This window comes from Pinus tabuliformis, chromosome X (assembly GCF_031772625.1).
Source record: "Pinus tabuliformis cultivar Carrire ecotype Pingquan chromosome X, CPIR1, whole genome shotgun sequence".
Classification (NCBI taxonomy): Eukaryota; Viridiplantae; Streptophyta; class Pinopsida; order Pinales; family Pinaceae; genus Pinus; species Pinus tabuliformis.
This window is the reverse complement of record NC_142308.1, coordinates 1,272,470,861-1,272,498,332: the sequence shown is the minus strand read 5'-3', so window position 1 is coordinate 1,272,498,332 and position 27,472 is coordinate 1,272,470,861.

Here is a 27,472-nt window from a genome sequence, read left to right as displayed (position 1 = left end):
TTTCTCCTCTGCAACTTCAAGCAATATCCTTAGCTTGACATTCTTCCTTCAAAGAGATATATTAATCTCCTTCAACTCCCTTAGTCTTTAATGCTTCAATTTCTTGCCCATACTTGCAATCTAATCAAAACCCGCTCTGATACCACTTGATCTAAAAATGGGAGAAAAACACTCCCCACTAGGAACTGATTGTCCTCAGACACTTTGCAAGTTAAAAAAATGGTTCTTTAAAGGTAAAACAAGTTTCACACCCTCTTCAAGATGGTGAGTTAAGTTTTCACATGAACTTAAAAGAGAAACAAATTCACATGCAATTCAAGATGATAAACATGAAGAGAAGAAACCAATATTTGATAATAGATTTCACCCTTCCTGGGCTACGTCTCCGGGCCTTGCTCCAATGACTAGGCCTGTTATATTGATTACAGTAGAAAATGAGTACATCACAAATTATTGACACAAGAGTGGTTTGTTTCTCCTACAAAGAAACATTATCCTACAAAGAGTTCCCACTCAAAAATATGAGTCCCTACAGTAAGTCATGACCATCAACAAAAAAAGGACACTCTCACAATAGGCCCTTGTACTCCACCTGAAATCCAAGCACAAAAACACACAACAACTCCACAATGAAGTGTTGAAAAGAGCTTCTCTCATGAGAACAATGAGAAAATACTGAAAACAACTACTCTATTGAAGTAACAACAACTCCAAATGAAACTAGAAGCCTAGAAAACCTATGACTAGGCTCTCTCCATACTCAAAAAAGACTTCGTCTTGCTACAAAATTCTGATTGTCTCTAACACTAAAGGACTTGAATTTGCAAAAAATCCATCATACAGTGCTCAAATAAAAAAACTAAGGATTCCATTGAGTCCAAGACACTCAAAAACCCCTATCTAGGATCTTATTGAGCTCAAAAAGGTTAAAAATTGAGTAAGATATGATTCTCCAAGCCAGTGTCTGTTATCTATCCTACAAATTGGCAAAACTTGCTAACTGCGTGATGATTTCGCCTTTTACATAGTCCATCGATTGACAATTTTGCTTGGTACCGATGAGATCCCCCCTACAAAATGGGTATTTTTTTTCCTCTTTAATTTCACTAATAACCCCTACAACGCCAAATTACAATCACATGGTTCGCATGTGGCCAGGGGTCGGGGCCAACTACCCTCCCTCGTCGCCTTAGCTCTTGTTCTGTTACGATAGGGTCATATCGTGGAAATATTGTCAGGGTTCGGGGCCAACTATCTGCCCCCGAAGACTTTGGCTCTTAATTATTCACTGATGGTTTGGAAACTGGGGGTTAGGGCTTATCCACTTGGCTGCCTACACCTATGTTTACAGTTACATGGGCTCTGCATGAGACTCAGGTCCAGGACCAAGTATCTTGCCCCTCTACCATATCTCTCCACCTGGTCACATGGGTGTTGATAGGTTCGGGGGCTAGGGCCAAGTGTCCCAACCCACTATGCTCTTCTTATGTTGTGGGCATGTGGGTGCCATCGTGACCAGGTGTTAGGCTCACCGCTCGACCCCTCCTCCCAAACGCAAAAACATATCACTTTAAATATAATCGACAACGCTTTATGATTAATAACCAAAGCAATGGCCCAACAGTAAAACATTGTGTTTTCTTGTCGTAGGTCAAGGGGTCAAACCCCACTAAGGCCCTCAGACCCATTATATATATATTTTTTTAAACCATAGAGGGCCTCGTGGCGCCCCCTTATTGAGCTACATGGCAGCCTTTTTTTGGGCCACCTCCACCTTGTATGATGATGCCACATATCGAGACCAGATTGGTCCACTGCCAACCATAGCCTGCACATTCATCTAATGACATCAGTTGTACAGACTTTGTAGAGTTCCATAACTATTTTGTTTTGACACCCTTTTTCTACCATTTTCCTATTTTCATCATCATTATCAACTCAATAAAAGAAGTAAACCATAGATTTTAATCAGGTAAAATCTCTCATATGTCTTATTTTTCATATTCGTTAATGTGTCTTATTATTATGTTAAATATTGCATTAGCTACAGAATTAACATGATTATGAGGCTATTTTACAAATCTGCATCTATCTCCATGGTTTGCGGGGTTCTGATGTGCCAACAAAGAAAAGAAGCATATGTGCGGTTGAGGATTGATTCCCTCATGGATCCCCTCCTATTCACTTGAGCCAATTCACTGAAGGAATCACATAGTGGCGCGGTCAAAGGCACGGGCCAAACACGTAGCAATAGAAGTCTGAATGCATCACGTTTCTCCGATTTTCTTTCCAAATAGAAAATCGACAAGATAATGCTTTTACTGTTAAGTTCCGAATTTGAATAAGGATTGATAAAAATACCTGTAGGTGTAGAAGACTCAAACTGTTGAGCACACATTTTATATATAAATATGTATCCTTTGTAAAGGATAATAAAAAGAAGTAATAGTTAATCTCTAAAGAATTGTGAAACAGACCTTTGTTCTTATATTGAATTAAAGTTACCTTTCTGTTATTTGATGCGTATGTGAGTGTGATTTACACCTGTTGTATGTGGAGGGCCCCTGCACACAGTCGAGGTTTAGTTTATTTCATTATATTTCTTTATGTTATCGCATTGTTATTTCATTTTAGTTTAGTTTCCTTACTTCACTATTTCATCATTTCATTATAACTCAGTTAAATCTCGTTATTTCGTTTATCATTTCGTTATTTTGTTTGCGCTTGAATTTCTTCATAGTTGTTTAATTGTTTAGTTTCTTCAATGGTTTTCGCTTAATTACAATTAGTGTTAAAAATATTTCTTTCATACTTCTAGAATCAAAACTTGCCTATACTCTGTAGTCAACGTTAGAAGATTACTTTCATGCTTTTTAAAATCAAAGTTTTTATATACTTTGCAGAAAACTTTTGAAGGATTGTTTTCTTGTTCTTAGAATCATTTATACTCTATTTTATAGAAGCAAGGTGTTTAGGATAGATTCATAATGTTAGAATGATTAACATAAGATGATTTAGAATGATACTCAACATAGATATGACCTGGTAGATCAGTCTAAAAATAGCTTAACTTTCACTCATTAAAAATCTAACTATAATCTAATAAGAACCTAGATAAACAACGAAAATCCTAAAAAAAATATAACCATCATCTTACAAACTAAAGGAAAGGCTTCTAGCATATATAGTGCATCTTCACTTCATAAGTTTACCAACTCCGGTCGATAATTTATGCTTGCAATTTAAGAACATTAAATTGACCAAACATTTTGGCGTCATTGCCAGGGAAGTGTAAATAGAAGCCTTAAAAAAAAATCAAATAAAAACATGATATGCATAGGGAAAGAGACTCTAGAGGTAGGTTTGTAGGTCGACGAAGAAGTCTAATTCCTGCATCATCACTCACTCCACCACAACCACGTAGTGCCACATCACCCACACAAGATCGAATTCCATCCATAGCATGTCAATATAGACTTCCTGAAGTCTTGAGATCTGAAATCCAATCTAAAGGTTCACCAACTTCATCAACAAAAGATGTAATCAAAGTAGATCCTACATCTCCAACAACAAGAATAATTTTCTTATTTTGAACTGGAGAACAACTTCTAGCTCAAGAGTTGGAAGTTCCTACTAAAGAAGAGGAAGAAGAAGCCTACTTCAAACCATTTATAGAGGAACCAGAAGAACTAGAAGAAAAGCTAGATAATCCAGTTGTAGAACTGGATATTTATTATGATAAATCCATCATGGCTAAAGAAAGATAAGGAGAAGTACACAATTTCAATGGTGAACAACATAGAATTGGAGGAGGAGGAGGAGGAAATAGAGGATTTGGAAGAGGAGGTGGTAAAGGTAGAGGAAGATGAGATCCAAAACCTTTTGGATTCCCTATCCTTGATGAGGATACAACATTAACAGTGAAAAAAATCTCGCCTTCTATCCTCCCTATTTTTCATGGAATAAGAAGTCAAGATCCAGAGACGTTTCTCTTTGAATTTGAAGTATTATGCAAATCATATGATTACTTGCACGATGCTAAAAAACTAAAATTGTTCCCTGCCTCCTTAAAAGATTCAGCATTAAAATGGTTCATGAGTTTAGGAACGAATTCTATAAGAAAATGGGAAAAACTGAAAGATTCATTCTTGGAGAAATACAAGGATTATTGTATGCCTCATAGCATTAAAGATGTAGTCTTCAAAATGGTACAAAAAGAAGATGAAAGTCTCGAATATTTTATCAGAGATTTGTTTATAATATCAAAAGGGAAAAAATGAATAATATGGATGAGGAAACTTTGAAAGCTCTCTTACTAAAATCCATTAAATATGAATGGATTGATCTTCTCAATCTAATGGGAAAAGGAGATATTTCTCAATTACCATTTGCAGATATTTGTGATTTATGTGTACATATTTCAAGAGGTAAAGCAAGAACAGGGAAAATTCCAAGGGATCCTCTTGTATCAAGAGTAAATAAATCTTCATCCAGGACAGTAATTAGGGTAGAATTAGGTAGTTTGCTTGATAATTTTAAGACATATATTTTAGGGAGTCTCAGTGAGCAAATTGACACCCTTAAAATATAGAACAAGTAGAAAGTAAAAAACGTTTCATTATCCATCTTTTGTCCTAGGTTTAGAAAGAAACATGCTCTGAGAGAATGTCCTTTAGATTTAAAAAGCATAGAAACCTGTGTTATATGTGCGGAAAATCGTGATACAAAAGAATGCCCCTCTATACTGGGTCTTAAGGTTGTGTTTAGTGAAGAAGGAATGCCAAATCAGGTAGACCCTCTTTAATTTATTGCCAAAATACCATGGAAAAATCCTCAAACAAATCAAACTCAAAGTTTTAATCCTCAACAATTTGCACAATCTTCACAAAATAATTGGAATCCACCTATGTCATGGCAGCCTTGGGCTCAATCACAATATTGGAATCAAGGATGGAAAATTCCTTATGGAAGATATTCTCAATATCAACAATATCTACCACCTTATCCAAATTTTCCACCACAATACTTTCCTCAAACCAACTAGTTACCTCAAGCTCAAGCTCAAAATGCAAATCCACAACTTTCTTTTCCATTTCCACAAAGACCAAATCAATTACCTGTTCAACCACTCCCAAATCCAAACAATAAAACTTCACAACCTATTTACAACTTAGAAGGACAAAATCCTCAAACTTATATGATAACTCCATTAGATCTGAATAATGTTCAATTAAGGTCTGGTAGAGTATTAGAAAGGAAGAAACCATCTGTTTTTATTCAGGAAACATAAAAGAATTCTCAAAAAGATAATAATAACTTTCAAGAAGAAATTTCCCTTCCTCATAAAGAAAAGATTGAAATAGAAAAAAAATCCTACACATTCTAATAATACTCCTATTATAGAACAACCTTCAGTATCTATCTCAAGACCACCTTTTCCTGAAAGGTTGAAAATTGATAAAGGAGTAGAAAAAAAAATCATATTTCCTGATTATGATATGTTAGATGAATTGAAAAATGTCTGTATAAAAAATCCTTTATTACAAGCAATAAAAGAAATACCGATTTTTGCAAAAACAATTAAGGAATTGAGTACTCAAGGATCAGGAAGAAAAAGAAAAGAAATAAAAAGAATTCAACTATTCAAGAGAATTACAGATATCATGTTGGGGAAAGCAACAATTCAAAAATATTTAGATCTAGGAAGCTCCATTGTGAAAACACACATCAATGGAACTAAAATACCAAACACATTGATTGATCTAGGAGCAACCATAAACACAATGAGCAAACAAACTATGGAAGCTTCATAATCTTCAATACACACCAACATTGTTACCATTAGTAGATATGTTTGTAATTAAACCTGATGGTGTGTTAGAAGATATAAGATATATATGTATCCTTATATTCTTGGGAATATCTTGTTGATTTCATGATTTTAACACCAAAGAATAATTTAGGAGGACATCCATTAATTTTAGGAAGGCAAAAAAAACGATAGAAGTAGAAAATGAAGATGATGATAATGCTATACAACCATTTTTCACTATTGCACAAATAAATGAAAAGGATCAAATTTTAAATTCAATAGAAAATAATGAACCCTCTTTATATTGTGACAATAGTCAGGATTTTCAAGAACAATTTAATATTGAATATCTATCATCTAGACAAATTTATTTACATTCTATAGAAAATTTTGGAAACTCTTCAATAGAAACTCTTCCAGGGAAAATTTTGAATATCAACGAAAACCTAGAAGAATTACAGAAAAAAGAAATTGGTAAAAATATTGAAAAAACACTCTTATGCATATGCACGGGAATATACTGATATGAAGGGAATTAATCCTAAAACTTGCATGCATCATATTTATATTGAAGAAAATTCCAGACTAGTTCGACAACCACAAAGAAGAATGAATCCAAACTTAAAGGAAATTGTTAAAGAGGAATTGTAGAAACTGTTAAATGTAAATTTCATTTATCCAATATCAGACAGTCAATGGGTTTCACCCCTAGTAATCGTTCCTAAGAAAAATGGAAAATGGAGAGTATGCATTGATTACAGGGAAATGAATAAAGCTACTTTGAAAGATCGTTTTCTACTTCCTGTCATAGATCAAGTTTTAGATACATTAGTAGGAAAAAACTATTTCTCATTCTTGGATGGTTTTAGTGGGTATAATCAAATTCAGATAGCACCTGAAGATCAAGACAAAACCACATTCACTTGTCCACGGGGACTTATGCTTACCGAGTACTTCCTTTTGGATTATGCAATGCCCTAACAACATTCCAAAGAGAAGTACTAATAATTTTCTCTGATCTTATTCATGATTGCCTAGAAGTGTATATGGATGATTTTACAGTTTATGGAAATTCTTTTGAAGCACTTGAAAATTTAGAAAAAGTTCTCATAATATTCAAAGAAGAAAATCTTTCATTAAGTCATGAGAAATGTTTTATGATTTTTAATGAAGGAATTGTTTTAGGTCACCATATTTCAAGAAATGGAATTAAGGTAGACTCATCTAAGGTAGAAATTATTTCCAAATTATCAATTCCAAGTTTTCAATGAGATGTTAGGAGTTTTCTTGGTTTTACTAGATATTATAAAAGATTCATAGAAAACTTCACAAAGATTGCATCTCCTCTCTTCAAATTACTCACCAGAGACTATGAGTTTAGTTGGAACTCTGATTGTCAAAAGGATTTTGAAACTTTGAAAAAGAAGATCTCTGAAGCACCTATATCAAAAGGACCTAATTGGAAATTGCATTTTCATATATCAACTGATCCATTGGACACAGCTCTAGGAGCTGTGTTAGGACAAAAAGATACCACTCCTTATGCCATTTATTATACTAGTAAAAATTTAACTCCTGCAGAGCTAAATTATATTGTAACTGAAAGGAGTTTTTAGTTGTCGTTCATGCCTTTAATAAATTTAGACATTACATCACTGACTATGAAACTTTCATTCATACGAACCATTCTGCCATTAGATATTTAATGAACAAACTAGTTACTAATGGTAGAGAAATAAGATGGATATTAATGTTACAAGAATTTAATATAACCATTCTGGACTGACTTGGAAAACAAAACACCATTCTGGACTGACTTGGAAAACAAAACACCATTCTGGACTGACCTGGAAAACAAAACACCATTTCTGACTGTTTATCTAGAATTCAAAATGATAACAATGATACACCTGTAGAGTATAAATTTTCTTATGAATATCTTTTTGCAATATCTACTAAATCACCTTGGTTTGCGGATATCGCTAATTATTTAGTTACAGGGAAGTTACCCTCCTATTTTTTCCTAGAGAAAAGAGAAGAATAATCCAAACAAGTGCATATTATTGATGGATAAATGAATAATTATACAAGACAGGACCATATCTCATCATCTGAAAGTGTGTAAGAGAAGATGAAATACCTGAGATACTTAAAGCATGCCATGATGAACCATGTGGAGGTCATTTTGTTGACAAAAGAACTACTTACAAAGTTCTTCTCTTAGGATATTATTGGAATTCTATTTTTAAGGATGCCAAGGAATATGTTAGGAGGTGTGATAGTTGTCAAAGAATGGGGAAACCTATCCCTTCAGATGAAATGCCATTACAACCTCAAGTACTCATTGAACCTTTTGAAAAATGGGCTTTGGATTTTGTTGGACCAATTAATCCATCTTCAAAACAAAAATAATATATTCTTGTATGCACTGATTATGTTACTAAATGGGTAGAAGCTAAAGCACTTTCTTTTGCTATTGAAAATGTTGTAGTTTCATTTCTTTTTGAGGATATTTTTACTCGTTTTGGTGTCCCAAGAGAAATTGTAACAAATCAAGGAAAGCAATTTACATCTAGAGTATTGCAAAAGATAGTGGAAGAATATAAAATCAAGCATCGAAAATATACTCCATACCATCCACAAGAAAATGGACAAGTAGAGTCTACCAACAAAGTGATTGAAGCAATCCTCACCAAGACAGTTCACTTGCATAGAAGGGATTGGGCAGAAAATCTTCCAGAAGCTTTATGGGCCTATTGTACCACATGGAGAAACATTACAGGACATACTACCTATGAACTTTTTTATGGGAAGCAAGCCATATTTCCAGTTGAGTTCCAAATTCAGACCTTTAAGACAACAGTCAAGTTGGGACTTGACTTATCAGAAGCACAAAAGCAAAGAATGGGACAACTCAATGAGCTTGATGAAATAAGGCAAGATTCTATATAGAAGACTAGTTTAGTCCAACAACAGAGATCTAGATGGCATGATAAATACATCAAGGAAAGAAAATTTTAGCTAGAAAACTTGGCATTATTATTTGATTCAAAGTTTAAAATTTTTCAAGGAAAGTTTCAAACTCACTGGCTTGGGCCTTATGAGATTGAAAATGTTTTTGATAATGGAGCAGTCAGAATTAGGACTATTGATGAAGAAAAAATTCCTATTTTAGTGAATGGACATTGACTCAGGATCTATCACAATCCAATGACAAAGCAGGATTTTGTAAATATTTTCCAGAACAACTTTGATTTGAAGTTGGTCAAGAAGAATTCTTCTTCTTCTCCACCTTAAAAAACTTTCATTTTCATATATATATATATATATATATATATATATATATATATATACATGGAAACCAACAATTGTTGGCATGTTTATGCAGAAAATTCAAGGTGAAAATGAAGAATTCTTGGCATCTTAAATTTTCTTTTTATCCCATTTTCTAGAATTCCTATTCTTTAATCCCTTTCTTTTAAAAAACAAAAAAATAGCTACAAAATTATTAATTTTTTGTAGCTCTGATAACTTTCTGCAGCCAATTTGATAGAAACTTTTGATGATACAATTGAAGGAATGATTGACTCCCTCCACTGCAAAGTACCTGAAGACAGCATAAAAAAGGGCAACCAAAGGTTAGAAAGCAAATAATTCAAAGGTATGCACTTCTTTAATTTAATAATAGGGATCAAAGCATTACATATATGAGTTATAAGACAAAAATCAAAATCTTTATTGCTAAGAGTTGATAGTGTCATGTCAAATCGTGTATAATCCGCCATTCACTCCCGGTCATCATAACTCATATCCCGATCCATTGAACCAATTTCCCAAATCATAAACATGAATGCTCTTAATGGTTAGATTATGCCTCGCTCCCTTATACCCTCACTACCTACGCTCTCATTATTCCATCACTCACATTCTCGGCCTTTCCTCTCTAAAAACCCTACAAGCAGCCCTACCCTGTCAAACAAAATAGTTTTTGAAACGAAGCTTCTCAGCCATGAGTGATAGTCAGAATAGAGCCAACAAGGAAGAAATTTTTGGTGGGGTATCCACAGACAAAAGACTTGTTTTAGAAGGCGCAGTGGCTAGTATTTATAGAGAAATTTGATGGCTTCCATAAAGAAGTGACCAAATCCTTCGCCCTTTTGATGGAGTCGAAGTGGAGACAGGAGACATCAAATTCATAGTGACAGAGTCGTTTATAACTGAAGCTACTGGACTACCATGGATTGGAGAAAAATGGTTCAAAAATACAGGTATTGAACGTGAATACTGGAAGGTTTTCCTAAAGAAACCAAGCATGGAAACCATCATTTTCAAGAAGGGCATCCCAAGAATGACATTAAAAAGTAAGTGGAGGAATTTGCTTCTAATAATCCAAAATTTTGTTACCTATGAAGGAAGGTTTGGATGTATGTTTTTCTATCATATTCGGCTACTAATGAAATTTCTTGAAAAAGATGAGATAAATCTTCCATATTTCTTGTTGAATAGTCTAAGAAAGATGACATGAAATGTTGAAAGGAGAATTTAGTTCATAGATAATACAATGTATCACCATGGTCTAGTCAAAATACTTGTTGAATTTCATCTCCAAAACATAGGTGATAATTGGGAAATATTTTTAGTGAGGAATCACTTTCAGGAAGAAACTCGTGGACATTCAAATAGCATTAGACCTAAGAGGGGAAGGAAGAGAAAAAATGATAGGACACTGGAACAAGAACCACAACAGTCATAGGAATTGTCAGAGGATGACATCCCTCTTGCAAAATTTTTAGAGAAAATAAACAAAAGAAATGTTAGAAGAAAGAAAGTCAATAAAGAGACAAAGATTTCACCTCAAACAGAGAAGCCTAAAATGGAAAGGAAGAAAACTCAAAAGACCCCTGTCACAGGTTTAAGAAGGAGTATTAGACTCAACTCAACAAAAGAATTACCCTCAAAGAACATAGAGTATATCAATAAAGAAACATAAGAGGAATCAAAGACAGAAGAAGATTCAGGAATTTCTCCGAGAACATCTCCAAGGGTTTCATCACCAACTTTCACCTCGCCTCCTCAGAGTCCAAGACGAAGAACGTGTTGGCATTATGATACAGGTGTTGTCCCTGATGGCAACTCTCTCAGATGACAATTCACAGTGCAGTAGTCTAATAGCAAAGGATTATAGACCAGACTCCAAAGAATGAAGAAAGAGAGGTATACGCTGGTTCACTTTGTCCAAGAGGCATATACATGCGGATTAACAGAAAAAAAAAAAAAGTAGTGTATAATGTATACATGCACTTTCACAGGAGGAAAAGCGCGTACATGTTGGAAAACCAAGTTTTTTTGATCCAAGGTATTTGATCCAAGGTATGTATTTGGTCTGAGGTATTTGGTCCAAGGTATTGACCCTAGGTATTTGGTCCAAGGTATTGGTCCTAAGTGGTTTTGGTCCAAGGTATTGGGAAAGGCCTAAGAGTATATAAGGAGGAGAAGATCATTAGGCCAAGTGTGCAAGCAATAAGATTCTAAGGAATACTTATGTCTGAAGTATATTTTATGTTGCAGGGTTATGTTTGCGACTGGATCTAAAATATTTATGTGCACCTTGAGTTCAATGTTGGATCAGGATCATGAGACATGAAATAACTTATTCTTGAATGATCTGATATTGGTTGGAACTAGATCTGATATTTGCGCCTGTTTTACTCGTTATCCATCAAGATATGGGTTTGTCTGAAGTTTGGAATTGCAACAAAGTTCTAAGTCAATATTTACATATTTGTACACAGGTTCGTCTTGGCCAAAGAGCATATACACATAGGTTCGGTTCTTTCAAGTAGCGTATACAAAAGAAAATATTCTTTTTTCAGATTTGACTGAACTATCTTATCAAATTCTGTTATTTTACTGATGTCTGTCAATGAAGTCTTCTTAGATCTGAATGTAAAAACTGAATAGATAAGGAGGAAGGTATTTGATTGATTGATTGTATAAGTAAGAAGAAGTGATTTCTGTCCTTGCCTGTGTAAAGCTTTGAAAGTTGACAATAGATATTCAGTATATTGATAGTTGGTATAGACTTGATTCAAAAGTTTATGTTTGCAGTAGTTTTGAAGGTATACGCAGGTTCAATTAACGGAAGTAGCGTATACATGCAGTTTGGGTGTAGCCAAGTAGCGTATACATTCTAATGCATGATTTTTGAGGTTACAGCTGGTTCTGAATGATGATGTAATGTTCTGGGTTCAGTACAATATTTTGGTGTCAGTGCTCTGATTGTTCAGATTAACTGAATATTGGTTGATGTAGTTTAATTTTAAAAGCTTTGATGGGTCCAGTGTGAAAATTTGATGAAACGAGGCCTTCAAATGGTGGTGTTGTGATCTAGGAGTATCCAGTCTGAAAATTCATGAAACGTGGTCCCTGGTGGAAAAGTGGAGTTTTTTGTAGGCTGGCACCTACGTACTAGTAAACATATTGGCTAGTACAAGAGATAGGGGGTTGTATCTCCTTTCCAGTAGAAGCTGGAGAACTAGAGAAAGTTGTAACCTTCTACAGGTAGAAGCCTACGTACTGGTATGAGTCTGCACCAGTACAAGATTGTAAACAGATTTTCTTATTATTAAAAGAAGACAGAGATGACAACAGTGGGTGGTTTTTACCCACATTGGGTTTCCACCATAAATCTTGGTGTTCATGTGTGTTGCTTATGTGTGATGCTTTATTCTGTTGCACTGTCCAATAAATCTCTGATATACTGGTTTAAGCTCAACACATGATAATTGTCTAAATCACAAGTTCTCTAAATATACGTTGGTTTCTTTAAGCACAGTCGCATGTACATGCTAGTTCACTTCACTGAAGTAGCATATATAAATATGTTTGGGAAATAAAATTATTGATATGATAATACTGATTCACCCCCCTCTCAGTATTATTTCCAACAATTGGTATCAGAGCAGGTCCTTCAAAAGAAGCTTGATCGCTTGAAGGGAGATCCATCAACATGAATAATCAAGAAAGCATGGGATCCATCAAACCGCCAATCTTCAATGGGAGCAACTTTTTTTATTCGAAAATAAGAACCATAGCCTATCTAAAATCACTTGGAACGGATGTCTGGGAAATTGTGGAAGGAGGACATACATTTCCAACAGCAATTCCTATAGATGCAATAGGTAAAAGCAATATGAAACCAATGCCAAAGTTGTAAATACTTTATTGGGAAGTTTGTCGCAATCAGAGTTTGTCAAAGTCATGCAGCTCAAATCAACCAAAGAAATATGGGACAAAATCATTCTGAGCTACGAAGGAGACTCTCAGGTAAAATGTGCTAAGCTTCAAACTCTCAGAATTCAGTATGAAACTCTTAAGATGCATAATGATGAAAGTATAGCTAGTTAGTTCTTACGTATAGATGAGGTTGTTAATTGTATGAAGAATTTGGGTGAAGAAATAAAGGAAGCTACCTTCGTTGAGAAATTTTTGAGATCCTTGTTGGCTAAATTTGAATCCAAAGTGTCTGCCATAGAAGAAAAATAGAATCTGCAGAATATCACTATGACACAGCTTCACAGAATCTTAACTGCCTTTGAGATGAGGAAAGGAAGACCATCAGATATGAGAGAAGACACATTTAAAGCTTCAGCAAAAGGAAAGGAAGAATACATTGAATCAGGACATATTTCAGAAGAAGAAGATGAGGTAAACTTTTTCAAGAAGCTTCAATAGGGTTCTAGAAGGTTTAGAGGTAAGCTACCCTTCAAATGCTTTGCTTGTGGCAGAGTTGGTCATTATGCTGCCAGATGTCCTCATAAAGATAAATATGAAAAAGGAAAGAAATAAGAAAAAGGGAATAGAACACAAGTTGTGAATAAAAGCAGTTACTATACTCATGAAGATAGTGATGGTTTATCTAATAGTGATGAAGATGAAACTGGACAAGATTACAAACTTCTCATGGCTTATGACGATGATAACTTTTGGGATGCTTTAGAAGAGGAAGACCTTCATGAAGAAATATCTAAACTCAAAATCTTTTTATAAGAAAAGAATATGATTATAGATACCTTGACATACCAACTTGCTGAAAAGGAAAAACACAATGAAAAACTAGAATTAGAAATTGTGGGTCTAAGAAAGGATCGTGAAAAAACGAAATTACTCAATCTTAGATTTGCTAAAGGATCATAAACTTTAAATGAAATTATCAAATTTTAGCATTCTCCTTTGATAAAGACAGGTCTTGGATATACTGAAGAAGCATCCCAATCATAGAAGTTGTCAATCTCCACCAAAAGCTATCTCGATGGAGCAAAGACCAGTGAACAATATGACAATCATCAGCAAAGGCATAAAGTAGATCACCAGGTAAATCATGCTCAATTTACTCCAAGGATGAATAGAAGCCACAACCAACCTCAGGCAAATCATACTCAATTTGCTCCAAAGATGAATATCAATAGAAACTACAATCACCAGGTTAGTAGATTCGATAGTCGCAGGAACTTCTTTAATGGGCAATGTTTTTCTTGTCATAATTTTGGGCACAAAGCTGCTCAATGCGTTGCTTACAAAACCATCATGACTAGAGAAGCACGAAATCAAAGGAATGTAATAGGAATAAAAAGAACTTCCTATAATAACTTTTCTCCTCTTGAAAATGAAATAGAATGCTCAATCTGTAACAACTTTGGTCATGAAGAATCTGAATGCAGGAGCAAATTTTGGCAAACATCTCAAAAGGAGCAAACACCATTAAATCCCAAGATATGGAGAAGGAAAGAATCTCAAACAGAAAGATGTGGTATAGCCTCGTATGCAGAAGGACAAGAAAATCAGTGGTACATTGATAGTAGATGCTCAAAACACATGACAGGTGACAAAGAAAAACTTCACTCATATAATGCCTTAGAAAAGGAAAAGAATGTCTCATTTGGAAATGACACTCCTGCTGTCATAAAAGGTAAAGGCTTTATTTTCTTGAAAGAAAAGGTTAAAGCTGGAAATGTTATGTATGTAGACGGTTTAAAGCATAACCTATTGAGTGTCAGTCAAATGTGTGATCAAGGAAATGAAGTGGTGTTTCAATCAAACGGATGTGTTTTTCGTGAGCTTGATACAAGAGAGACCATGATCAAAGGTACAAGAACTCCAAACAACTTATACATACTCAAGGGAGGACAACAATAGTGCTATTTAAGCAAAAATGATGAAAACTGGCTGTGGCATAGAAGATTGGGACATCTAAGCTTTTCTCAAATAAGAAAAGCATGTAGACTCAAGGCTATTCATGATCTTCCAGATATCAGCATCCCAAAAAATACAATATGCAAACCATGTCAAATCGGTAAGCAAACCAGAGTTCACTTCATGGAAAAAGAAGGGTCAGCAAGTAAGCCTCTTGAACTTGTCCATACTGATCTATGTGGACCATCAAGGAAAAAGTCACCTCGTGGAGAAGAATACTTTATTTTGTTCATTGATGATTTTTCCAGAATGTGTTGGATAGGTCTTCTAAAGCATAAAGATGAAGTGTTTGAAAAGTTCCAAGCCTTCAAAGCTTTGGTTGAAAATGAATCAAATCGAAAAATCAAATGCCTCAGATCTGGTCGAGGAGGCGAATTTACATCGGATGAATTCTTTGACTTTTGTGAACAACATGGAATAAAAGGCAATTCTCCACCGCAAGGACTCCTCAACAAAATGGTGTGGTAGAAAGAATGAAAATAACAGTTCAACAATGGCTCGAGCTATGCTAGATGAATCTAGAACTCCTGCAACCTTCTGGGCTGAAGCAACATTCACTGCCATAATTGTTCTCAACAAAGCAAATGTTAAGGTAAATATCACTCAAACTCCACATGAACTTTGGTATGGCAAGTCTCCTACTGTAAAATACTTTAATGTTTTTGGAAGCAAATGTTTTATCAAAAGGACTGATGAAAAACTTGGTAAGTTTAAACCTAGAGCAGATGAAGGTATTCTTCTTGGTTATTCCTCCATAAGTAAAGGATATAAATGTTATAATAAAATACTTGAGAAAATTGTTGAAAGCATTGATGTTGTAGTTGATGAAGCATGCAAAAATACAAAACAGATAAAATCAACAGAAGATTATGACAATGAAGAAGATGGGGATTATTTTCCCTCATCAAATCAAAATGATATTGAAGAAGAAACCAATGAAGCACCAGAAGAAGAGACAATGGTAGAAGAAAAGGCTCCGTCCAGGTATGTTCAGAAAAATCATCCAGAAACTCAAATTCTAGGGGAAAAGAGGCAGGTGTATAGACAAGAAGAACTATTATAGGGACCTCAAGCTATCTAGCATTACTATCTTCCACCGAACCTCAAAATGTAAATGAAGCATGCAAAGATGAATGTTGGGTAAAGGCCATGGATGAAGAACTTGAGAAAATTGAAAAGAATGATACTTGGGAATTAGTTCCTATACCTCATGATAAAAATATTATAGGAACTAAATGGATATTCAAAAACAAGCTAAATGAAAATGGAGAAGTCATTAGAAACAAGGCAAGACTTGTTTGTAAAGGATATGCTCAACAAGAAGGTATAGATTTTGAAGAAACCTTTGCACCTGTTGCCAGACTTGAAGCCATAAGGATGTTTCTTGCTCTTTCTAGCTTTCAGAAATTCAAAGTATACCAAATGGATGTAAAATCAGCCTTCCTTAATGGAGATTTAGAGGAAGAAGTTGATATTGAACAGCCAGAAGGATTCATTCTTAGAATGATGCAAAACTTGTATGCAGACTCAAAAAGGCTCTCTATGGTCTAAAACAAGCTCCAAGGGCCTGGTATTACCGCCTTGACAAATATCTACACCAACAAGGTTTTACAAAAGGTTCAACATATAGCAATCTATATATAAAGATTGAAACTGATTAATTTCTAATTTTTATTGTTGATGTTGATGATATCATTTTTGGCAGCAATGAAGAATCCATGAGTTAGAATTTTTCTTAGTAATGCAGCAAAAATTTGAAATGTCCTTGCTTGGTGAACTTACCTATTTTCTTGGTATACAAGTTCAACAAACTAAAGATGGTATTTTTCTGTCACAAACCAAATATCTCAAATAGATCTTGAAAAGGTATGGAACGGAAGATTCTAAACCTGTATATACCCCAATGATAATAGGTTGTAGTCTCAGCTCAAATGATGAATCAACAATAGTACATCAACCAACTTACAGATCCATGATTGGCAGTCTGCTTTATCTAACAGGTACCCGACCTGACATCATGCATGTAGTAGGAATAGTTGGAAGATTCCAAGCAAATCCAAAGGAATTACACCTTCAAGAAGTCAAAAGAATTTTCAAATATCTTCAAGGAACTCAGGACTTTGGTTTATGGTATCCTAGAGATACAGATCTTACTCTTCATGCTTATATAGATGTTGATTGGGCAGGAAGTGTTGATGATAGAAAAAGCACTAGTGGTGGTGCATTCTATATGGGTTCCAGGTTAGTGTCATGGTTCAGCAAGAAACAAAGTTCAATTGTTTTATCTACAGCTGAAGCAGAATATGTGGCTGTTGCATCTTGCTGCACACAACTACTTTGGATGATGTAAACTTTGCAAGACATTCAGATCACATGTACTCCACCTATCTCCATTCTATGTGATAATACAAGTGTCATCAGTATTTCAAAGAATCCAGTCATGCACTCCAAGACCAAGCACATACCCATCAAGTACCATTTTCTACATGAACAAGTGCTTGAACAAAAGGTCAAATTGGACTATGTTCCCTCCAAAGAACAGGTTGTTGATATATTCACTAAACCACTTCCTAGAGAAACATTTGAATATCTCAGACAAAAGATGGGAGTAGTTGTTGCATCATCCTATTGTTAAATCCATTTTTTCAAAGAAAAGTTAATATACGCGTGTTTTATAAAGTATAGTTGCATAAACACGCTGGTTTCTGTGGGTCAAGGAGCGCATATGTTTTTCAGACAAGAAAAACAGTGATGCAGGCTCTGATATGGGTGCTCTATCAGATGTTGATGATTACTGTCTATCGATATGCTTTGTTCATTAATTTTTATATGACTGACAAAGATGCCTTGATCATTGACTTGTTAACAATGCACAAGTAGCACAGGTTCAAGGGGAGCATTAACCTTCACGTACATTCAACATTGTTGGCATTATGGTTGCTGAGTCCAGCTATGGCTTTAGATATTTATACCATTTGTTTCTTAAGTCATGTAAAAGTCTAGGGTGTGATATGTCTTCTCATACATTTGAATGGGTCCTCTTGGACAAATGATGTAATTTGTATCCCCGCTTTGCATGGGATGGATGATATAATATTTATTATTTCTATCATGTATAAACAATTGGTATATCCCCACTTGGTTGGGAGATAGATGTATGTATGGGTCATTGGTGATAGGAAAGTCATACTCACATAGTTGAGTTATAGAGTCATGTTATTCTTTTGAAGAATATTTTTGCAGACTCTGCATGTGCTCAGGGGGAGCATGGACGGTTTCAGCAGCATCAAAAATTTCAGCATGTACTCAGGGGGAGCATGGATAGCATAATGTATGTCAAAGGGAGAGAATATCTTGGTCCGCCCTTTTCCCTTGATGTCAAAGGGGGAGAGTGTCTTGGTGTTGTTGTTGCCATCAAGTCGAAAGGGGGAGATTTTTGGCATTATGATATAGGTGTTGTCCTTGATGGCAACTCTCTTAGATGACAGTTCACAGTGCAGTAGGCTAACAACAAAGGATTACAGATCAGACTCCAAAGAATGAAGAAAGAGAGGTATACGTTGGTTCACTTTGTCCAAGAGGCATATACACGCGGGTTAACAAAACAAAAGTAGCGTATAACATATACACGCACTTTCACAGGAGGAAAAGCACATACATGTTGGAAAACCAAGTCTTTTGGTCCAAGGTATTTGATCCAAGGTATTTTTTTGTCCAAGGCATTTGGTCTGAGGTATTTGGTCCAAGGTATTGACCCTAGGTATTTGGTCCAAGGTATTGGTCCTAAGTGGTTTTGGTCCAAGTTATTGAGAAAGGCCTAAGAGTATATAAGGAGGAGAAGATCATTAGGCCAAGTGTGCAAGAAATAAGATTCCAAGGAATACTTCTATCTGAAGTATATTTTATGTTGTAGGGTTGTGTTTTGGACTGGATCTGAAATATTTATGTGCACCTTGAGTTCAATGTTCGATCAGGATCATGAGACATGAAATAACTTATTCTTGAATGATCTGATATTGGTTGGAACTAGATCTAATGTTTGCGCTTGTTTTACTCGTTATCCATCAAGATCTGGGTTTGTCTGAAGTCTGGAATTGCACCAAAGTTCTAAGTTAATATTTACAGATCTGTATGCAGGTTCGTCTTGGCCAAAGAGCATATACGCGTAGGTTCAGTTCTTTCAAGTAGTGTATACAAAAGAAAATCTTCTTTTTTAGATCTGACTGAACTATCTAATCAAATTCTATTATTTCACTGTTGTCTGTCAATGAAGTCTTCTTAGATCTGAATGTAAAAACTAAATAGATAAGTAGTGTTAGAAAATTATATATTACGGAGCAATGGAACACATAAAATATTGCAGAAATATAAACACAGAAAACGCACAAAACAAGAGAGACACAGATATACGTGGTTCACCCAGTTTGGGCTACGTCCACCCCGAACAGCCAGTCCTTCCTTTCTATTATCCAGCAAAATGAAGAGACACAACCTACAGCAAATCCGCTGTAATATCCTCTGTTTTCTCTCACAGTCTCACCTCTCTGTTTCTCGCTCACAGAATACACATCTATCACACAACCTCAAATTCAATACCCTCATACAAAGAGAGGGGTTGCCTTCTAGGGCAAAAAACCCTAAACTAAACATAAGTTCTACCGTCAGATCATCCGCCTAATGAACGGCCGAGATTGACTAGAAATTACTATACTTTTACAAGGCAATTTTACAGCTATTTTTAGCTTCGGGGGTGCTACCCCCGAAACCCCCCGCCAGGGGGGGGGGCTCCCAGAGGTCGCAGCCGCCCCCCCTGGACCCCCCCTGCAGCGAACATTTTACGGGCGGCGTTTCTGCCCCCATTTCGAACTGGGGTCCTATGTGGCGATACCTTTGAATATAGAAGATAATCAGGCTCCACACCCAACAAGTAGGATGGCATTTGATTGATTGAATGTATAAGTAAGAAGAAGTGATATATGTCACCGCCTTTGTAAAGCTCTGAAATTTGACAATAGATATTCAGTATATTGATAGTTTGTATAGACTTGATTCAAAAGTTTATGTTTGTAGTAGTTTTGAAGGTATACGCAGGTTCAATTAATGGAAGTAGCGTATACACGCATTTTGGGTGCAACCAAGTAGCGTATACATTCTAATGCATGATTTTTGAGGTTACAGCTAGTTTTGAATGATGATGCAGGGTTCTGGGTTCAGTACAAGTTTAACTGAATATTGGTTGATGCAGTTTAAGTTTAAAAGCTTTGATGGGTCCAGTGTGAAAATTTGATGAAACGAGGCCTTCAAATGGTGGTGTTGTGATCCAGGAGTATCCAGTCTGAAAATTCATGAAACGTGGTCCCTGGTGGAAGTGGAGTTTTCTGTAGGCTGGCACCTACGTACTAGTAAACATATTGGCTAGTACAAGAGCTAGGGGGTTGTAGCTCCCTTCCAGTAGAAGCTGGAGAATGAGAGAAGGTTGTAACCTTCTGCAGGTAGAAGCCTGCGTACCGGTATGAGTCTGCACCAGTACAATATTGTAAATAGATTTTCTTATTATTAAAAGAAGACAGAGACGATATCAGCAGGTGGTTTTTACCCACATTGGGTTTCCACCTTAAATCTTGGTGTTCATGTGTGTTGCTTATATGTGATGCTTTATTCTGCTGCACTGTCTAATAAATCTCTGATATAATGGTTTAAGCTCAACACATGATAATTGTCTAAATCACAAGTTCTCTGAATATACAGTGGTTTCTTTAAGCACAGTTGCGTGTACACGATAGTTCACTTCACTGACGTAGTGTATATAAATTTGTTTGGAAAATAAAACTATTGATCTAATAATACTGATTCACCCCCCTCTCAGTATTATTTCCAATAGAACGCCAGAAATTGATCCTGTGCAGCAAGAGATTTATGATTATATTGAATCCCTGGAGAAAAGGGATGGAGAAAGAACATCAATTCCAATTCAAGAGGAAGAAGAAGTCTATTTTAATGAACCATAATAAGCTCTAGTAATCAATGTATTGAAGTAGGAAATCTTTGAACTGGAGACATTAAACAGGTACATTAAAAATGAAAAGCAAGCCTTGAAAGCACAAAATGAAATCCAAATAGCTAAAAGTGACAACCTCTTTTTACATCTAAGTATGTGGTTTAATAAGAACAAGAAATTGAAGAAGAAAAATAGGACTTTACAGAGACATGTTATAAACTTGAAATACAAAATACTCATGAAAAAACCAAGGATCGCAATGATTAGTAAGAAAGTGAAAAGGATGAAGTTAGATGTATTGGTAGAAGTGTCCAAGCAAATGCAGTAGTTCAACAAACATATCAATTTTGTGTTTTTTATGAGGATATACAAAATATTCAGTGTGGGAATGTAGAGTTCCATAATTGTTTTGTTTTGACACCCTTTTTCCTCCATTTTCCTCTTTTTCATGATCGTTATCAACTCAATAAAATTAGTAAACCATAGATTTTGATAAGGAAAAAGCTCTCATATGTCTTATTTTTCATATTCATTAATGTGAATTATTATTATGTTAAATATTGCATTAGCTACAAAATTAACATGATTCTGCAGCTATTTTACAAATCTGCAGCTATCTTCATGGTTTGTGGGGTTCTGGTGCACCAATTAAGCAAAGAAGCATATGGGTGGTTGAGGATCGATTCCCTCATGGATCTCCTCCTATTCGCTTGAGCCAATTCACTAAAGGAATCACATAGTGGCGTGGTCAAAGGCACGGGTCAAACACGTAGTAGCAAAAATCCGAATGCATCACGTTTCTCCGATTTGCTTTCCAAATAGAAAATCGACGAGATAACGCTTTTACTGTTAAGTTTCAAATTTGAATAAGGATTGATTAAAATACCTGTAGGAATAGAAGTCTCAAACTGTTGAGCACACATTTTATATATAAATATGTATCCTCTATAAAGGATAATAAAAAGGAAGTAATAGTTAATCTTTGAAGAATTGTGAAACAGACCTTTGTTTTCATATTGAATTAAAGTTACCTTTCTATTATTCTATGCGTATGTGAGTGTAATTTACACCTACTGTATGCAGAGGGCCCCTGCACGCAGTCAAGGTTTAGTTTATTTCATTATATTGATTTATGTTATCGCATTGTTATTTCATTCTAGTTTAGTTTCCTTACTTCACTATTTCAACATTTCATTATAACTCAGTTAAATCTCGTTATTTCGTTGCGCTTGAATTTATTCACAATCATTTAATGGTTTAGTTTCTTTAATGGTTTTCGCTTCATTACAATCAGTGTTAAAAATATGCTTTCATACTTCTAGAATCAGAACTTGTCTATACTCTGTAGTCAGCGTTAGAAGATTACATTCATGCTTTTTAAAATTAGAGTTTGTACATAATTTGCAGACAACTTTTGAAGGATCATTTTCTTGTTCTTAGAATCATTTATACTTTGTTTTATAGCAGCAAGGTGTTTAGGATAGATTCATAATGTTATAATGATTAACATAACATGATTTAGAACAATACTCAACATAGATATGACCTTGTAGGTCAGTCTAACAATAGATTAACTTTCACTTATTAAAATTCTAACTCTAATAGGAACCTAGATAAACAAAAAAAATCCCAAAACAAATATAGCCATCATCTTACAAACTAAAGGAAAGGCTTCTAGCATATATAGTGCACATGCACTTCATAAGTTTACCAAATTTATTCTTGCAATTTAAGAACATTAAATTGACCAAATGGACTTCCTAGTCAGTAGCCCAGTTAACTCTGTTGTTGACTTTTTAGTTGTTGGTCAAAAACTTTAGAATGCCACAAATTCTTCATATGACATCAGATTGAGGCGATTCAAGCGTCATTGGAATCAGGACAAAAAACACTACTACTTGACGCTAGTTTTGGGAAATTATAAGCACTTTCAGTTTTTAGCCTATTTTTGATTTTCGGATCAATAATGTCTCATATTCTCATCCCCGAGAAAAAGGAGGATATATTTATGATTAAATATTGATTCACATCTCACTACTAAATTATAAAACACAAGTTTCGACAAGAAAGACTCCTTTACTAAAAATCTGCCAATTCGCTTCCCAATTGCGTTTTTGGTCGATCGGTTGTTGGACCAAGTAGGAACCAATTTAGGGGTCTCAACATCCATAAAATCCATCATCTCCATCCAATGATGAAAAAAAACCCTCGTGTGCATCCATCCTGCCAGCCAACCCCCACACTTCTCTTTGGGAGAAAGAGAAATTCATATTTCCCACTAATATCAAATTATCCTTATCTATGAAATTTCAATCTAATAGATTCGACTAGAAACTAATTTTGTAGTAATAGGGGCCATAACAATTGGTGAGGTAGATATTCATCCCTAGGGAAGAACTAAATCCATCCACTCAAATTATAGTCTCATTGAAATATCAATTAAAAGGACTAATTGAAGGGGACCAACCCGAAAACAAACCACCTAAATTCCCACCATCATCAATAGAAAAGAAATTTCACTACACCAACAAGTTGGGTAAACATTCAACAACTTTCAGGATTACACACATAGTCTCTTGCAAGAAAATAACATTCGTATTATGAAAAAAACATACACTTGAGGGAATTCCTCTTAGGGGATCCCCCCAACCCCCTGACATTCAAGGAAAAGGTCTTCATTAGGTAATCCTTGGAGTAGTACACTCTGCTCTAAGGGCCCTAAAAAAGGGTTGGGAGTACAATTATGACCTTCTAGAACAAACCATAGCCTTTTTCTTTAGATCCCTTCCCCTACTTCCCAGAGGAATGGAGGTTTGAATGAGCCCTTCCATAGGAATTACTTTAGAAGTAGAGGGTTTTAAATTATGAGTAACTACCCTCAAGCCCTTAGCATCCATAGAAGAAAGTAAATTTAGAAAAGACCCACTAGACAAAGAAGACTCAGGGAAACCACCTTCAAGCTATTTTTCTTTCGAGAATACAATTTTAGACCAACTTTTAGAACCTCAAAAATCCAACTCTTGCTGATGCACAACAAATCCTCCTTATAATCATCTTTATTTTCCATAATCATGGCTAAACAGGATTGCTAATATATAACATCTACCAAAACATTATATCTAAAAACTAATTTTAATATAAAAAAAATAACTATATAAAATTTGTTTGAGATATTTAATGTTTTAAATAAACACTTCCTAATATAATAAAGAATAACTTCTAGTATTAAACATCAAATTTATAGTTTTTGTGTGCATGTTTTCACAATTGGAAACCATATTGTTCATAAATTTCTTATGGAAATAATTTTGTAGAGTGTAGGAAATGTTTAATGTTTTGAGTTGAGACTCCATCCATCATCGAGGAAAAACACAACTTTCTATGAATTCTAATGAGTGCTTGACCATATTTAAATAGATTGAATTTCTTAATATAAAAATGAAAGAGATCCAAAAAGGTAATAATTGAGAAAATTTTAAGTTGGGGAGATTTCATTTCAAATGATATTATTAAGACAATTATTGAGGGCCTAAGTTTGTGTCCAATGAAAATCATTGATCTTTAAATTGATTTAATCGATCAACCCTTTACTGATATCAATTTCAACACAAGTTCTACCATAGGTGTATACACCAAGCTATCGTTGAGAGACATCAGTAGTAAGATAATGGCCTGGAGAGTCTCCAATGCCTTGAAAGGTTGTGTAGTGCCACAAGTGAGCTGGAAAATTAGGAAGCCTGACCCATATTGACATCTTGGTATTGATAGTTGTGGAAGGGTCAAAATATTAGAACCAGGGTGTTAAAAACAACCCATCATTTACCCTAAACCAAAGCCCTTTAGATAAAGCTTTATGATAATCTTCAGATTCCTCAAATAACACAGTGAAGAAGCCTCTTGAGCAAAAAATAACCTTGTAATTTTTAGTCCATATGGAATGGATCTATTGGTAGAGATAAATTGTGCAAGGACAAAATCATTAAAAGGACAGATTAGGACTACCTCAAAATATGCCTAGTGAAGATCCTCTAGATCTGAGTGAGAGATGTCTAGGGAGGGAACTTCCTCAAAATTTTCCACCAAAAATGACTCTAGAGTTGTCTAAGTCGGATTTTACCTTTTGGGGGGGGGGGTTGAGGATGGACGACATCATTATAAGAAAATTTCTAAGAGTAGGAAGTCTTACCTCAAGTCCCTGCTCCCCCCCTTCCCCTGCGATAGAGGAATAACCATAAAAACAATGAGAGAGGAGTAGTAACTTTCAAATACATACCTTGAAAATGTAGGTGTTGCATGTCTGATGGGATACTCACTTAGAGCTCTAAATAAAAGTTGAGGTTGTGAACCAAATTTGAGGAGAAAACTCAATGAGCAATAACTAGCCAGGGGGGAGCCTAAGAAAGATCTAATAGCAAGTTGAAGAATTTGTCACATAGACCATTGACCCCTTGAACTTGGACACAATGATAATATAAGCTACCATGAGAGTTTCTAAAACCTTTTGATCATACACAAATCCTGAAAACCCTAACTAGGCTAGTAGAAAATTTGAAATTTAGTAATATTATTCTATATGAAATTATATTTTTTATATTACATGTCAATATTCTTTAACCTTCATAGTGAAATATTTTATTCATGATATACAATGAATTTTTTTATTATTAATAATATTTTTTTAATCCCACATATCAATTTTATATTAAAAATTGAATTAATTATGTATTTCCTCTTATTAAGAAAGAAATTGAATTATTTTACTTTTAACTATTTCTTCCTTCTAATCATTGAAATGCTTTACTATGATATCTATATATATATATATATATATATATATATATATATATATATATATATATATATATATATATATATATATATATATATATATATATATATATATAGATATAGTGTTTGTGCACCTACTATCTCTCTATCATATATTGAACTACTTGTGTGTGTGGGTGTATATATTACTAGCGATTTCTCCTAAAGGTGAAAAGATACACCGAAGGAATTAAACATGTCTATGATGTTATTGCAAAAATGTTGCAGCAAAGGAAAGATAACAACCTAAAGGGTGGAGGATGGAGGAGAGGAAATGTGTTCAAGCTTGCAATAGTCTCACACTTGTGTCGATGCCTATCTGACAGATGTTGCTCGAACCACCTGGCTAAATCCTTAATTTCCAATCATACAAATATGTAAAAATCTTATATACATATTATATCCAGGCTATAACATGCAAGGTAATGAGGAGAAAATTACCATAGGTTCTCGTGGGCGCTGGCACACAAAAAATTTAATTACATAGAGGAAATGACTAAATTCAATGTGTGTTGATAATGAGATTAAATAAAGAGCATATTTCACTAGAGTAACCTTCAGATTCCAGGATGTTCTGCAATCAACATAAGGAAGGAGGTTTGTTTTAGAATTTTAGCTATCTCCTTTTAAAAATTTTAAATTAATTTGGAGTCGTTAATTCTAGTTTTAAATTTAAATTTAAGTTTTGTCTAACAAAGATTTGTTGGAATTGCAAATTTATGTGGTGTATTTTTCATAGTCCAAGTGTCCAAGTAAAATTTTAAGGCATTGTATCCATTTATGCATTCAAAAAGATAGTTTTAAAAATGAAAAGTTACTCATGCTATATGCATATATGGAACCAATATAGATCCATTTTGAAAAGGATTAAACCTCTTGAGGTGGATAGTTTTTTTCAAGTTTTGCACTCTAAAAGAGGCCCCATAGGCTATCTTTAGTCTTGGGGACATTAAACTTTTCTTTCTTTCTTTCTCATCCTTCCAGAAGTAATTATGGTTGCCTTTGCACAGCCGTGCGGGTCCCACAACAACGAGTGACCATGTAAGTTAACTATAGTTAAGATGTCTTTATGTTAAGGATGGCCATTCCTAAACAAAAAATACCCAATAACGTCTTAGGTTGAACATGATTTAAGGTGGGACTTTATCATAATTAGTTAAATAAATTTTGTGTGGGAGTTATCTTAAGAATCCCCAAAGCCGGAATTTCTATATGAACTTGACCAAAAATTTAGATATTTTCTATTATATAAAAAAAATTGGTTAAGTTATGATCTAGCTATAAATTAGCTGTAAATTGGTTGAAAAAATTCAAAATCAAACCCATTTAATTTTTTAATTACATATTTTATATCATTCTGCCTAAAAAAATCCCTTAAGCACCTAAAGGAAATCTTTTAAAATACTTAATTTAATGTAAATCTTATCATATTTATTAATATGCTAGCATCAAGAATAGTGTAAAACACCATGGTGAAAATGACTTGTTTAAATCAAATTTAATTTAAGGTGTTTGTTCCCCACTACATCATAGGTATCATGGATTTTGAACATGAAGCTCCATAACCACATCATAAAAATGAA